A 12456-nucleotide genomic window follows, 5' to 3' on the forward strand; every position below is an offset into this window, starting at 1 on the left:
CTGGAGCCAACGTCAGGAAGGGGTCTGATGAGGAGCCTGCTATAAAAAGCTTCAAGTTGGAGGCGTCATATGTTGGTGATCTCGGTTGCTTTGTTTTCATGGCAAGTTGTGGTGTTGTTAGGATATTCCTACAGAGCCAGTGACAGTTTCTCAGTGGAATAACTGTGATCCAGGGTCAGAGACGTCTCCTCTCCTGGAGGAAAATTCAAGCCTTAGTGGTCTTGCTTGAGCAGTTGCTGCAAAATCTGGTAGAGGCACACAGCCAGGCTTGACGGGAAAGAGTCAGCAGACCTTCCCTGGTGGTCTAGTGGTTAGGATTCGGCGCTCTCACCGCCGCGGCCCGGGTTCGATTCCCGGTCAGGGAATGAGCTTTTGCCCTCCAGCGGCGGTCGCGATTGCAAAACGCTGGACTACCAACTCAAGCGCTGACGGCCTCGTCGAGAAGCATGGCCAATGAAATGTTTGCTTGTGAAAAAGACCTCCTTCGAGCCAGAGTCGAACCAGCGACCTAAGGATTGCCAATTTGCCACCTACAGTCCTCCGCTCTACCAGCTGAGCTATCGAAGGCACATCGTTTGGGGACAGAACCTAAACCTATCAGGTTTCGAAAGCTCCGCCTGCCGGCTAAAAGAGCTAGTGGCACAGAGAGACGTCCTGGCTGTTTCCATAAGGGGAGCAAAGACAACACGAACTTCCGACTGAGCGACTGAGGCAGACGCTTACTCCGTTGCTCCGGCGAATTACTTCATTAATCCTTGTTTTATTGCTTTACCAGGCATTTATAAGCAAGCACTTTTTATTTTTATATCATGTGAACTTATCCACGAAACTATTCCTTATAAAAAACAATTAGATTGCTTTGATATCGCTACTTATATCCAACCTTTCGATTCTCGGCTACTAGCCTTTAGCCCGCTAACATTTCACGCGTGGCCTCGGCCGTCTAATATTACACCCTTTCACTGAAAGGACACGGGTTATACTTGACATTGCAGTCCTAAATTAGTACTGATAGTTGTAGTATCACTGCTAATTTACAGCTCATTTGTTATAATGGCGAACATATCGGATGCGTGTCTAACTTTACCTCTGAGTGCAGGTGAGGACACTTTCGAGCTATTCTCGGTGAATCTGGAGCTGGAATCCGTGGAGAAACAGATCCGTGGTCTGCTGGAAAAGCAAGCCGAGCTGCGGGATCGGCGATCAGCACTTGAAGCAGCACGCGCCGATGCTCACAAGTTAGTGGTTAGTAACTCTTTAACTCCGAGTTCGTCTACTCGGTGTGTTTCTCTGTGCAGAAGGACGCGATCATCTCGGGCTTCATTTACTCCGGCACCGACACAACACAATGGACCATGGATCACGCAGCGGAAGACGCGAGCCAGGACCAGAGCTACTCCTCCGCCCCTCCCGGTCTTCGAGATCTCCACTCGGAACCGCTTCTCCCCTCTTCGCGAGTCGAAACGCGACGACGCCGTGATCATCGGCACGTCCATGGTCCGCCATGTCCGCGCTACCTCAGGTAAAGGTAAGGTGCGCTCTCACTGCTTTCCTGGTGCTCGTGTTCTTGATATCGCTGCACAGGTTCCCGAAATCCTGACCGGGGACGAGCGCGTCGGAGCTGTGGTGCTGCATGCGGGAGGGAGCGACGTCAGGCTGCGGCAGACGGAGGTTCTGAAGAAGGACTACATGAGCCTGATCGAGGCGGTACGCAACACAGCGCCTGAGGCAACGATCATCGTGTCTGGACCGCTTCCCACGTACCGACTAGGACAAGAAAGGTTCAGTAGACTATTTGCACTAAATGAATGGTTAATGTCACTGTGTAATGAACCGAAACTGCTCTTTGTAAATAATTGGAATCTGTTTTGGGAGCGACCCAGGCTGTACCGTGCTGATGGCCTGCACCCCAGCAGAGCCGGAGCGGCTGTTCTGTCGGATAATATCTCCAAGACGTTACGCACCAGATGACTAATAAGTCAAAATCCAAATCACAGTCTTTGCTGTCCAAACTTAATTGATATACGTAGTGAAGAACATTATATAGAAACTGTGTCTATTCCTCGTTTAGTGAAGCCAAACAATAAATCTAGTGCAGGATCTAGCAAAAATCTTATTGTAATTAAACCAGAAAATCTAAATATCAGTGAACAAAAAGAATTTCTAAAGCTAGGTCTCCTAAACATTAGATCGCTCACACCTAAAGCGGTTATTGTAAATGAAATGGTCACAGATAATAATTTCGATATACTTTGCCTTACTGAAACCTGGCTTAAACCAAATGAGTATTTCGGTCTAAATGAGTCTACTCCGCCAAGATACTGTTATAAGCATGAGCCCCGTCTGACTGGTCGTGGCGGCGGTGTTGCAACAATCTATAAAGATATTCTTAATATTTCTCAGAAAACAGGTCACAGATTTAATTCGTTTGAAGTACTTATGCTAAATGTTACGCTCTTAGATGTAAGAAAGAAATCCATATTATCTCTAGCCTTGGCTACTGTATATAGACCTCCAGGGCCATATGCTGAATTTCTAAAAGAGTTTGCAGACTTTCTCTCGGATCTATTGGTCAATGTCGATAAAGCAATAATTGTTGGAGATTTTAACATACACGTAGACAACAAAAATGATGCGTTAGGGGCTGCGTTTACAGATTTATTAAACTCCTTTGGGGTCAAGCAAAACGTCCGTGGTCCCACTCATCGTCTAAATCATACACTAGATTTAATTATATCATATGGAACCAATCCAACTGATATAGATATTATACCGCAAAGTGATGATGTCACTGATCATTACATGGTAACGTGCATAATACGTACTGCTGAAATATGTCATGTTGCGCCACGTTATAGACCAGGCAGAACAATCCTTCCAACCACTATAGATAGATTCTCAAATAGCTTACCTGATCTATCTCAGCTGCTCAGTGAACCCAAACAAACAGATGAACTAGAGGAAATGACTAGCAGTTTGAGCACCATTTTCTCTAGTACATTAGATATTGTTGCACCAATTAGATCAAAAAAGGTTAGAGAGAAAACTAAAGCACCATGGTACAACAGTGCTACGCATGCTATCAAGAGAGAAACTCGTAACCTAGAGCGTAAATGGAAACAAACTAATTTAGAGGTCTTTAGAATCGCGTGGAAAGACAGTATGTCACGTTATAAAAAGGCTCTAAAAACAGCCAGGGCTGAGCACCTCCGCAAACTAATAGAAAATAACCAAAATAATCCAAGGTTCTTATTTAACACCGTGGCTAGACTAACAAATAAACAGACATCACCAGAGCAAAATATACCGTTACAGTTTAGTAGTAATGATTTTATGAATTATTTCAATGAGAAAATAGAAAGCATTCGAAACACAATTATAAATGTACAATCCTCTATGGTCTCTTATGATTCAGCCTCAATTATCGTCCCTCAAGAACAACTACACCGCTTTGCAACGATAGGACAGGAAGCGCTAAATAAACTTATTATTGCATCTAAACCAACAACATGCTCATTAGATCCAATACCCACTAAACTACTGAAAGAAGTGTTACCTGTAGTGGAAGAGCCTCTTCTTAATATTATTAACTCGTCTTTATTCTTAGGTCATGTGCCAAGAATATTCAAGTTGACAGTAATAAAACCTCTCATTAAGAAACCGCAACTAGATCCAAATAACCTAGCAAATTACAGACCCATTTCAAATCTTCCATTTATGTCCAAAATACTAGAAAAAGTTGTATCCGCTCAACTGTGCTCTTTTTTGCAAGAAAATGATATCTATGAAAAATTTCAGTCAGGATTCAGACCGCATCATAGTACAGAAACTGCGCTAGTTAAAATTACAAATGATCTACTCTTAGCTTCTGACCAAGGCTGTATCTCAATACTAGTCCTACTTGATCTTAGCGCCGCGTTCGACACTATAGATCATAAAATACTCTTGGATCGACTACAAAACTACACTGGTGTTCAGGGACAGGCATTAAGCTGGTTTAGATCGTACTTATCTGAACGTTATCATTTTGTCTCTTTACACGGGGGAAAATCAAAGTTAACGTCAGTAGACTACGGAGTGCCGCAAGGATCGGTGCTAGGCCCTCTGCTATTCTCAATATATATGCTGCCACTTGGTAATATTATAAGAAAACATGGAATTAATTTCCACTGTTATGCTGACGACACTCAATTATATATTTCATCACGACCAGATGAAAACATTACCTCATCTAAATTGACAGAATGTCTCAAAGATATAAAATGCTGGATGACGCGTAATTTCCTGCTATTAAATTCAGATAAAACGGAGGTATTACTTATTGGTCCAAAAAACTACACACAAAACCTCTTACAATACGACTTTAATATAGAAGGATGCCCTGTTACTTTTTCCACTACAGTAAAAGACCTGGGTGTTATACTAGACCGCAACTTGTCTTTCGAAAATCATATTTCATCTGTTACAAGAACAGCATTTTTCCACCTTAGAAACATTGCTAAATTACGTAACATGCTATCTGTTTCTGATGCAGAAAAGTTAGTTCATGCATTCATGACCTCGAGACTAGATTACTGTAATGCTTTATTAGCTGGTTGTCCTGCATCCTCAATAAACAAGCTACAGTTAGTGCAAAATGCAGCCGCTAGAGTTCTTACTAGATCAAGAAAATATGATCATATAACACCGATTTTATCATCTCTGCACTGGTTACCTATTAAGTTCCGTATCAATTACAAAGTACTACTACTGACCTATAAAGCCCTTAATGGTTTAGCTCCTATGTACTTAACGGACCTTCTTTCGCCCTACAATCCACCGCGTTCTCTAAGATCACTAAATTCAAGGCTTCTGGTCATTCCTAGGATATCGAAGTCCACGAAAGGAGGGAGGGCATTCTCGCATTTAGCTCCAAAACTCTGGAATAGCCTTCCCGATACGGTCCGATGCTCTGACTCGCTGACACAGTTTAAAACTAGACTAAAGACGTGTCTCTTTAGTCAAGCATTCACATAATGCTTACCTTTTAGTCCTCTGCTATGCCATACGGAACCGTTTGCCACTGAAACTGCTTAACGCACCAGTGGGGCTCGACAGCCTTATAGACAAACGGGTCGGTCCGTATGGTTGCGGTTGGGTTGCGGAGAGTTTGGGTTGCGGAGAGTTGTGAGATTATGGTTTTCTAACACCTACTCCCGTGTAATGGAAATCATTATGAACATCGGCTATGCTAATTATTTCCCATCTGCCTTCTGCTGTTATCTCGGGACGCTTGTCCCGAGAAAAATGGCGTTCGTAGGCTCCAGTTTGGTATCCTGCCTCTCACGGGGATTTCGGATGCCTCAACGCCTGTGATGAGAAGACCAACGCCCCCTAAATATTACATGATTAACTAAATGTATTTTTTCCAGGTACTCTCTGATATGCACTTACTGTAAAGCTTCTTTAAAACCCTATGATTGTTAGCCAGAGGAGAACTGGCCCCTGACTAGCCTGGGTTCTCCCAAGGTTTTTTTCTCCATCCAATCTGATGGAGTTTTGGTTCCTTGCCACTGTCGCCTTGCTTTTGGCTTGCTTAGTTGGGGATATTTAATATTCAACAATATTATTGAACTGTGTTGTACTACTTTCATGTTATCACTGTGAAGCTGCTTTGATGCAATCTGTATTGTGAAAAGCGCTATATAAATAAATGTGACTTGACTTGACTTGACATACCGGGAGTCGAACCCGGGCCGCCTGGGTGAAAACCAGGAATCCTGACCGCTAGACCATATGGGAACTTCCTCAAGGCTCAAGCAGGCCCTTTGGCTTTTAGTGTGTGACCGCCCCCCTTTAAGAATATGGGAATGATCGTATTTGTATGGTAACCGTTATCCCACTGACAAAGCAGCCTATTGTTGGACTGTCAATTTAAAACATTATTCAACTAATCCAATAATAATAATAATAAAAACTATGGGCTAATAATAATAAAATGGCTATGGGCTGACAGCGAAGCAAAAGAGGCAGAGCGAGCCAGCCAGGAGTCGAACCTGGAATCTTCTGATTCGTAGTCAGACGCGTTATCCATTGCGCCCCTGGCCCTCCAGTCAGGCAGCCTTGAGTGCATTTGCCTCGCCCAGGGGGTTCAGTTTCCTCCCATTCCTGTGCTGGCATAATAGACACTATAAACTTGTCTTAAAGCAAGGTCCTTGTGACAGTACCCATGCAATGCATCTGAAAAGATGCATGGTATTGTATGGTAACCGTTATCGAGAAGCATGGCCAATGAAATGTTTGCTTGTGAAAAAGACCTCCTTCGAGCCAGAGTCGAACCAGCGACCTAAGGATTGCCAATTTGCCACCTACAGTCCTCCGCTCTACCAGCTATCGAAGGCACATCGTTTGGGGACAGAACCTAAACCTATCAGGTTTCGAAAGCTCCGCCTGCCGGCTAAAAGTGCTAGTGGCACAGAGAGACGTCCTAGCTGTTTCCATAAGTGAAGCAAAGACAACACGAACTTCCCATATCGGGAGTCGAACCCGGGCCGCCTGGGTGAAAACCAGGAATCCTGACCGCTAGACCATATGGGAACTTCCTCAAGCCTCAAGCCTCAAGCAGGCCCTTTGGCTTTTAATGTGTGACCGCCCCCCTTTAAGAATATGGGAATGATCCGAAGGGATAGTTTACTGAATTCAATTTCATCTGGCTCATCGGAGGGAGCTCTCATTTGCCTCGCCCAGGGGGTTCAGTTTCCTCCCATTCCTGTGCTGGCATAATAGACACTATAAACTGGTCGCAAAGCAAGGTCCTTGTGACAGTACCCATGCAATGCATCTGAAAAGATGCATGGTATTGTATGGTAACCGTTATCCCACTGACAAAGCAGCCTATTGTTGGACTGTCAATTTAAAATATTATTCAACTAATCCAATAATAATAATAACAAAAACTATCGGCTAATAATAATAAAATGGCTATGGGCTGACAGCGAAGCAGAGCGAGCCAGCCAGGAGTCGAACCTGGAATCTTCTGATTCGTAGTCAGACGCGTTATCCATTGCGCCACTGGCCCACCAGTCAGGCAGCCTTGAGTGCATTTGCCTCGCCCAGGGGGTTCAGTTTCCTCCCATTCCTGTGCTGGCATAATAGACACTATAAACTTGTCGCAAAGCAAGGTCCTTGTGACAGTACCCATGCAATGCATCTGAAAAGACGCATGGTATTGTATGGTAACCGTTATCCCACTGACAAAGCAGCCTATTGTTGGACTGTCAATTTAAAATATTATTCAACTAATCCAATAATAATAATAACAAAAACTATGCACGCGACTTGTTGGTGTCCGGCTGGGCAGAGGCCTGTCATGACATCTACTTTTTCTCATGCCAATAACAGGCCTGGAGCCAACGTCAGGAAGGGGCCTGATGAGGAGCCTGCTATAAAAAGCTTCAAGTTGGAGGCGTCACATGTTGGTGATCTCGGTTGCTTTGTTTTCATGGCAAGTTGTGGTGTTGTTAGGATATTCCTACAGAGCCAGTGACAGTTTCTCAGTGGAATAACTGTGATCCAGGGTCAGAGACGTCTCCTCTCCTGGAGGAAAATTCAAGCCTTAGTGGTCTTGCTTGAGCAGTTGCTGCAAAATCTGGTAGAGGCACACAGCCAGGCTTGACGGGAAAGAGTCAGCAGACCTTCCCTGGTGGTCTAGTGGTTAGGATTCGGCGCTCTCACCGCCGCGGCCCGGGTTCGATTCCCGGTCAGGGAATGAGCTTTTGCCCTCCAGCGGCGGTCGCGATTGCAAAACGCTGGACTACCAACTCAAGCGCTGACGGCCTCGTCGAGAAGCATGGCCAATGAAATGTTTGCTTGTGAAAAAGACCTCCTTCGAGCCAGAGTCGAACCAGCGACCTAAGGATTGCCAATTTGCCACCTACAGTCCTCCGCTCTACCAGCTGAGCTATCGAAGGCACATCATTTGGGGACAGAACCTAAACCTATCAGGTTTCGTAAGCTCCGCCTGCCGGCTAAAAGTGCTAGTGGCACAGAGAGACGTCCTGGCTGTTTCCATAAGTGAAGCAAAGACAACACGAACTTCCCATACCAGGAGTCGAACCCCAGCCGCCTGGGTGAAAACCAGGAATCCTGACCGCTAGACCATATGGGAACTTCCTCAAGGCTCAAGCAGGCCCTTTGGCTTTTAGTGTGTGACCGCCCCCCTTTAAGAATATGGGAATGATCGTATTTGTATGGTAACCGTTATCCCACTGACAAAGCAGCCTATTGTTGGACTGTCAATTTAAAACATTATTCAACTAATCCAATAATAACAATAACAAAAACTATGGGCTAATAATAATAAAATGGCTATGGGCTGACAGCGAAGCAAAAGAGGCAGAGCGAGCCAGCCAGGAGTCGAACCTGGAATCTTCTGATTCGTAGTCAGACGCGTTATCCATTGCGCCACTGGCCCACCAGTCAGGCAGCCTTGAGTGCATTTGCCTCGCCCAGGGGGTTCAGTTTCCTCCCATTCCTGTGCTGGCATAATAGACACTATAAACTTGTCTTAAAGCAAGGTCCTTGTGACAGTACCCATGCAATGCATCTGAAAAGACGCATGGTATTGTATGGTAACCGTTATCGAGAAGCATGGCCAATGAAATGTTTGCTTGTGAAAAAGACCTCCTTCGAGCCAGAGTCGAACCAGCGATCTAAGGATTGCCAATTTGCCACCTACAGTCCTCCGCTCTACCAGCTGAGCTATCGAAGGCACATCGTTTGGGGACAGAACCTAAACCTATCAGGTTTCGAAAGCTCCGCCTGCCGGCTAAAAGTGCTAGTGGCACAGAGAGACGTCCTGGCTGTTTCCATAAGTGAAGCAAAGACAACACGAACTTCCCATACCGGGAGTCGAACCCGGGCCGCCTGGGTGAAAACCAGGAATCCTGACCGCTAGACCATATGGGAACTTCCTCAAGCCTCAAGCCTCAAGCAGGCCCTTTGGCTTTTAGTGTGTGACCGCCCCCCTTTAAGAATATGGGAATGATCCGAAGGGATAGTTTACTGAATTCAATTTCATCTGGCTCATCGGAGGGAGCTCTCATTTGCCTCGCCCAGGGGGTTCAGTTTCCTCCCATTCCTGTGCTGGCATAATAGACACTATAAACTGGTCGCAAAGCAAGGTCCTTGTGACAGTACCCATGCAATGCATCTGAAAAGATGCATGGTATTGTATGGTAACCGTTATCCCACTGACAAAGCAGCCTATTGTTGGACTGTCAATTTAAAATATTATTCAACTAATCCAATAATAATAATAACAAAAACTATGCACGCGACTTGTTGGTGTCCGGCTGGGCAGAGGCCTGTCATGACATCTACTTTTTCTCATGCCAATAACAGGCCTGGAGCCAACGTCAGGAAGGGGTCTGATGAGGAGCCTGCTATAAAAAGCTTCAAGTTGGAGGCGTCATATGTTGGTGATCTCGGTTGCTTTGTTTTCATGGCAAGTTGTGGTGTTGTTACGATATTCCTACAGAGCCAGTGACAGTTTCTCAGTGGAATAACTGTGATCCAGGGTCAGAGACGTCTCCTCTCCTGGAGGAAAATTCAAGCCTTAGTGGTCTTGCTTGAGCAGTTGCTGCAAAATCTGGTAGAGGCACACAGCCAGGCTTGACGGGAAAGAGTCAGCAGACCTTCCCTGGTGGTCTAGTGGTTAGGATTCGGCGCTCTCACCGCCGCGGCCCGGGTTCGATTCCCGGTCAGGGAATGAGCTTTTGCCCTCCAGCGGCGGTCGCGATTGCAAAACGCTGGACTACCAACTCAAGCGCTGACGGCCTCGTCGAGAAGCATGGCCAATGAAATGTTTGCTTGTGAAAAAGACCTCCTTCGAGCCAGAGTCGAACCAGCGACCTAAGGATTGCCAATTTGCCACCTACAGTCCTCCGCTCTACCAGCTGAGCTATCGAAGGCACATCGTTTGGGGACAGAACCTAAACCTATCAGGTTTCGTAAGCTCCGCCTGCCGGCTAAAAGTGCTAGTGGCACAGAGAGACGTCCTGGCTGTTTCCATAAGGGGAGCAAAGACAACACGAACTTCCCATACCGGGAGTCGAACCCGGGCCGCCTGGGTGAAAACCAGGAATCCTGACCGCTAGACCATATGGGAACTTCCTCAAGGCTCAAGCAGGCCCTTTGGCTTTTAGTGTGTGACCGCCCCCCTTTAAGAATATGGGAATGATCGTATTTGTATGGTAACCGTTATCCCACTGACAAAGCAGCCTATTGTTGGACTGTCAATTTAAAACATTATTCAACTAATCCAATAATAATAATAACAAAAACTATGGGCTAATAATAATAAAATGGCTATGGGCTGACAGCGAAGCAAAAGAGGCAGAGCGAGCCAGCCAGGAGTCGAACCTGGAATCTTCTGATTCGTAGTCAGACGCGTTATCCATTGCGCCACTGGCCCTCCAGTCAGGCAGCCTTGAGTGCATTTGCCTCGCCCAGGGGGTTCAGTTTCCTCCCATTCCTGTGCTGGCATAATAGACACTATAAACTTGTCTTAAAGCAAGGTCCTTGTGACAGTACCCATGCAATGCATCTGAAAAGATGCATGGTATTGTATGGTAACCGTTATCGAGAAGCATGGCCAATGAAATGTTTGCTTGTGAAAAAGACCTCCTTCGAGCCAGAGTCGAACCAGCGACCTAAGGATTGCCAATTTGCCACCTACAGTCCTCCGCTCTACCAGCTGAGCTATCGAAGGCACATCGTTTGGTGACAGAACCTAAACCTATCAGGTTTTGTAAGCTCCGCCTGCCGGCTAAAAGTGCTAGTGGCACAGAGAGACGTCCTGGCTGTTTCCATAAGTGAAGCAAAGACAACACGAACTTCCCATACCGGGAGTCGAACCCGGGCCGCCTGGGTGAAAACCAGGAATCCTGACCGCTAGACCATATGGGAACTTCCTCAAGGCTCAAGCAGGCCCTTTGGCTTTTAGTGTGTGACCGCCCCCCTTTAAGAATATGGGAATGATCGTATTTGTATGGTAACCGTTATCCCACTGACAAAGCAGCCTATTGTTGGACTGTCAATTTAAAACATTATTCAACTAATCCAATAATAATAATAACAAAAACTATGGGCTAATAATAATAAAATGGCTATGGGCTGACAGCGAAGCAAAAGAGGGAGAGCGAGCCAGGCAGGAGTCGAACCTGGAATCTTCTGATTCGTAGTCAGACGCGTTATCCATTGCGCCACTGGCCCACCAGTCAGGCAGCCTTGAGTGCATTTGCCTCGCCCAGGGGGTTCAGTTTCCTCCCATTCCTGTGCTGGCATAATAGACACTATAAACTTGTCTTAAAGCAAGGTCCTTGTGACAGTACCCATGCAATGCATCTGAAAAGACGCATGGTATTGTATGGTAACCGTTATCGAGAAGCATGGCCAATGAAATGTTTGCTTGTGAAAAAGACCTCCTTCGAGCCAGAGTCGAACCAGCGACCTAAGGATTGCCAATTTGCCACCTACAGTCCTCCGCTCTACCAGCTATCGAAGGCACATCGTTTGGGGACAGAACCTAAACCTATCAGGTTTCGAAAGCTCCGCCTGCCGGCTAAAAGTGCTAGTGGCACAGAGAGACGTCCTAGCTGTTTCCATAAGTGAAGCAAAGACAACACGAACTTCCCATATCGGGAGTCGAACCCGGGCCGCCTGGGTGAAAACCAGGAATCCTGACCGCTAGACCATATGGGAACTTCCTCAAGCCTCAAGCCTCAAGCAGGCCCTTTGGCTTTTAATGTGTGACCGCCCCCCTTTAAGAATATGGGAATGATCCGAAGGGATAGTTTACTGAATTCAATTTCATCTGGCTCATCGGAGGGAGCTCTCATTTGCCTCGCCCAGGGGGTTCAGTTTCCTCCCATTCCTGTGCTGGCATAATAGACACTATAAACTGGTCGCAAAGCAAGGTCCTTGTGACAGTACCCATGCAATGCATCTGAAAAGATGCATGGTATTGTATGGTAACCGTTATCCCACTGACAAAGCAGCCTATTGTTGGACTGTCAATTTAAAATATTATTCAACTAATCCAATAATAATAATAACAAAAACTATCGGCTAATAATAATAAAATGGCTATGGGCTGACAGCGAAGCAGAGCGAGCCAGCCAGGAGTCGAACCTGGAATCTTCTGATTCGTAGTCAGACGCGTTATCCATTGCGCCACTGGCCCACCAGTCAGGCAGCCTTGAGTGCATTTGCCTCGCCCAGGGGGTTCAGTTTCCTCCCATTCCTGTGCTGGCATAATAGACACTATAAACTTGTCTTAAAGCAAGGTCCTTGTGACAGTACCCATGCAATGCATCTGAAAAGACGCATGGTATTGTATGGTAACCGTTATCCCACTGACAAAGCAGCCTATTGTTGGACTGTCAATTTAAAATATTATTCAACTAATCCAATAAT

At 45.8% G+C, this 12456-nt stretch overlaps 17 non-coding genes across 17 annotated transcripts; 3 read left to right on the forward strand and 14 right to left on the reverse strand.

The window, feature by feature from the left end:
• Window positions 1–293: 293 nt before the first annotated feature.
• Window positions 294–365, forward strand: trnae-cuc (transfer RNA glutamic acid (anticodon CUC)). Its single transcript has one exon. It is a non-coding gene; the product is annotated as a tRNA-Glu (tRNA).
• A 115-nt stretch (window positions 366–480) lies between these two features.
• On the reverse strand, window positions 481–567 carry trnay-gua (transfer RNA tyrosine (anticodon GUA)). Its single transcript is given in 2 exon segments — window positions 481–516; window positions 531–567. It is a non-coding gene; the product is annotated as a tRNA-Tyr (tRNA).
• A 5937-nt stretch (window positions 568–6504) lies between these two features.
• trnae-uuc (transfer RNA glutamic acid (anticodon UUC)) lies at window positions 6505–6576 on the reverse strand. The gene has a single exon. It is a non-coding gene; the product is annotated as a tRNA-Glu (tRNA).
• Window positions 6577–6984: 408 nt separating this feature from the next.
• Window positions 6985–7057, reverse strand: trnar-acg (transfer RNA arginine (anticodon ACG)). Its single transcript has one exon. It is a non-coding gene; the product is annotated as a tRNA-Arg (tRNA).
• A 618-nt stretch (window positions 7058–7675) lies between these two features.
• trnae-cuc (transfer RNA glutamic acid (anticodon CUC)) lies at window positions 7676–7747 on the forward strand. The gene has a single exon. It is a non-coding gene; the product is annotated as a tRNA-Glu (tRNA).
• A 115-nt stretch (window positions 7748–7862) lies between these two features.
• Window positions 7863–7949, reverse strand: trnay-gua (transfer RNA tyrosine (anticodon GUA)). Its single transcript is given in 2 exon segments — window positions 7863–7898; window positions 7913–7949. It is a non-coding gene; the product is annotated as a tRNA-Tyr (tRNA).
• Window positions 7950–8379: 430 nt separating this feature from the next.
• Window positions 8380–8452, reverse strand: trnar-acg (transfer RNA arginine (anticodon ACG)). Its single transcript has one exon. It is a non-coding gene; the product is annotated as a tRNA-Arg (tRNA).
• A 422-nt stretch (window positions 8453–8874) lies between these two features.
• trnae-uuc (transfer RNA glutamic acid (anticodon UUC)) lies at window positions 8875–8946 on the reverse strand. The gene has a single exon. It is a non-coding gene; the product is annotated as a tRNA-Glu (tRNA).
• A 730-nt stretch (window positions 8947–9676) lies between these two features.
• Window positions 9677–9748, forward strand: trnae-cuc (transfer RNA glutamic acid (anticodon CUC)). The gene has a single exon. It is a non-coding gene; the product is annotated as a tRNA-Glu (tRNA).
• Window positions 9749–9863: 115 nt separating this feature from the next.
• trnay-gua (transfer RNA tyrosine (anticodon GUA)) lies at window positions 9864–9950 on the reverse strand. The gene is given in 2 exon segments: window positions 9864–9899; window positions 9914–9950. It is a non-coding gene; the product is annotated as a tRNA-Tyr (tRNA).
• A 125-nt stretch (window positions 9951–10075) lies between these two features.
• Window positions 10076–10147, reverse strand: trnae-uuc (transfer RNA glutamic acid (anticodon UUC)). Its single transcript has one exon. It is a non-coding gene; the product is annotated as a tRNA-Glu (tRNA).
• Window positions 10148–10380: 233 nt separating this feature from the next.
• On the reverse strand, window positions 10381–10453 carry trnar-acg (transfer RNA arginine (anticodon ACG)). The gene has a single exon. It is a non-coding gene; the product is annotated as a tRNA-Arg (tRNA).
• Window positions 10454–10663: 210 nt separating this feature from the next.
• On the reverse strand, window positions 10664–10750 carry trnay-gua (transfer RNA tyrosine (anticodon GUA)). The gene is given in 2 exon segments: window positions 10664–10699; window positions 10714–10750. It is a non-coding gene; the product is annotated as a tRNA-Tyr (tRNA).
• A 125-nt stretch (window positions 10751–10875) lies between these two features.
• Window positions 10876–10947, reverse strand: trnae-uuc (transfer RNA glutamic acid (anticodon UUC)). The gene has a single exon. It is a non-coding gene; the product is annotated as a tRNA-Glu (tRNA).
• Window positions 10948–11180: 233 nt separating this feature from the next.
• trnar-acg (transfer RNA arginine (anticodon ACG)) lies at window positions 11181–11253 on the reverse strand. The gene has a single exon. It is a non-coding gene; the product is annotated as a tRNA-Arg (tRNA).
• Window positions 11254–11670: 417 nt separating this feature from the next.
• trnae-uuc (transfer RNA glutamic acid (anticodon UUC)) lies at window positions 11671–11742 on the reverse strand. The gene has a single exon. It is a non-coding gene; the product is annotated as a tRNA-Glu (tRNA).
• A 408-nt stretch (window positions 11743–12150) lies between these two features.
• Window positions 12151–12223, reverse strand: trnar-acg (transfer RNA arginine (anticodon ACG)). The gene has a single exon. It is a non-coding gene; the product is annotated as a tRNA-Arg (tRNA).
• Between the last annotated feature and the right edge of the window lie 233 nt (window positions 12224–12456).

The sequence above is a fragment of the Rhinichthys klamathensis genome, unplaced genomic scaffold (genome assembly GCF_029890125.1).
Source record: "Rhinichthys klamathensis goyatoka isolate OS25496 unplaced genomic scaffold, OSU_Roscu_1.1 h1tg000223l_1, whole genome shotgun sequence".
Classification (NCBI taxonomy): domain Eukaryota; kingdom Metazoa; phylum Chordata; class Actinopteri; order Cypriniformes; family Leuciscidae; genus Rhinichthys; species Rhinichthys klamathensis.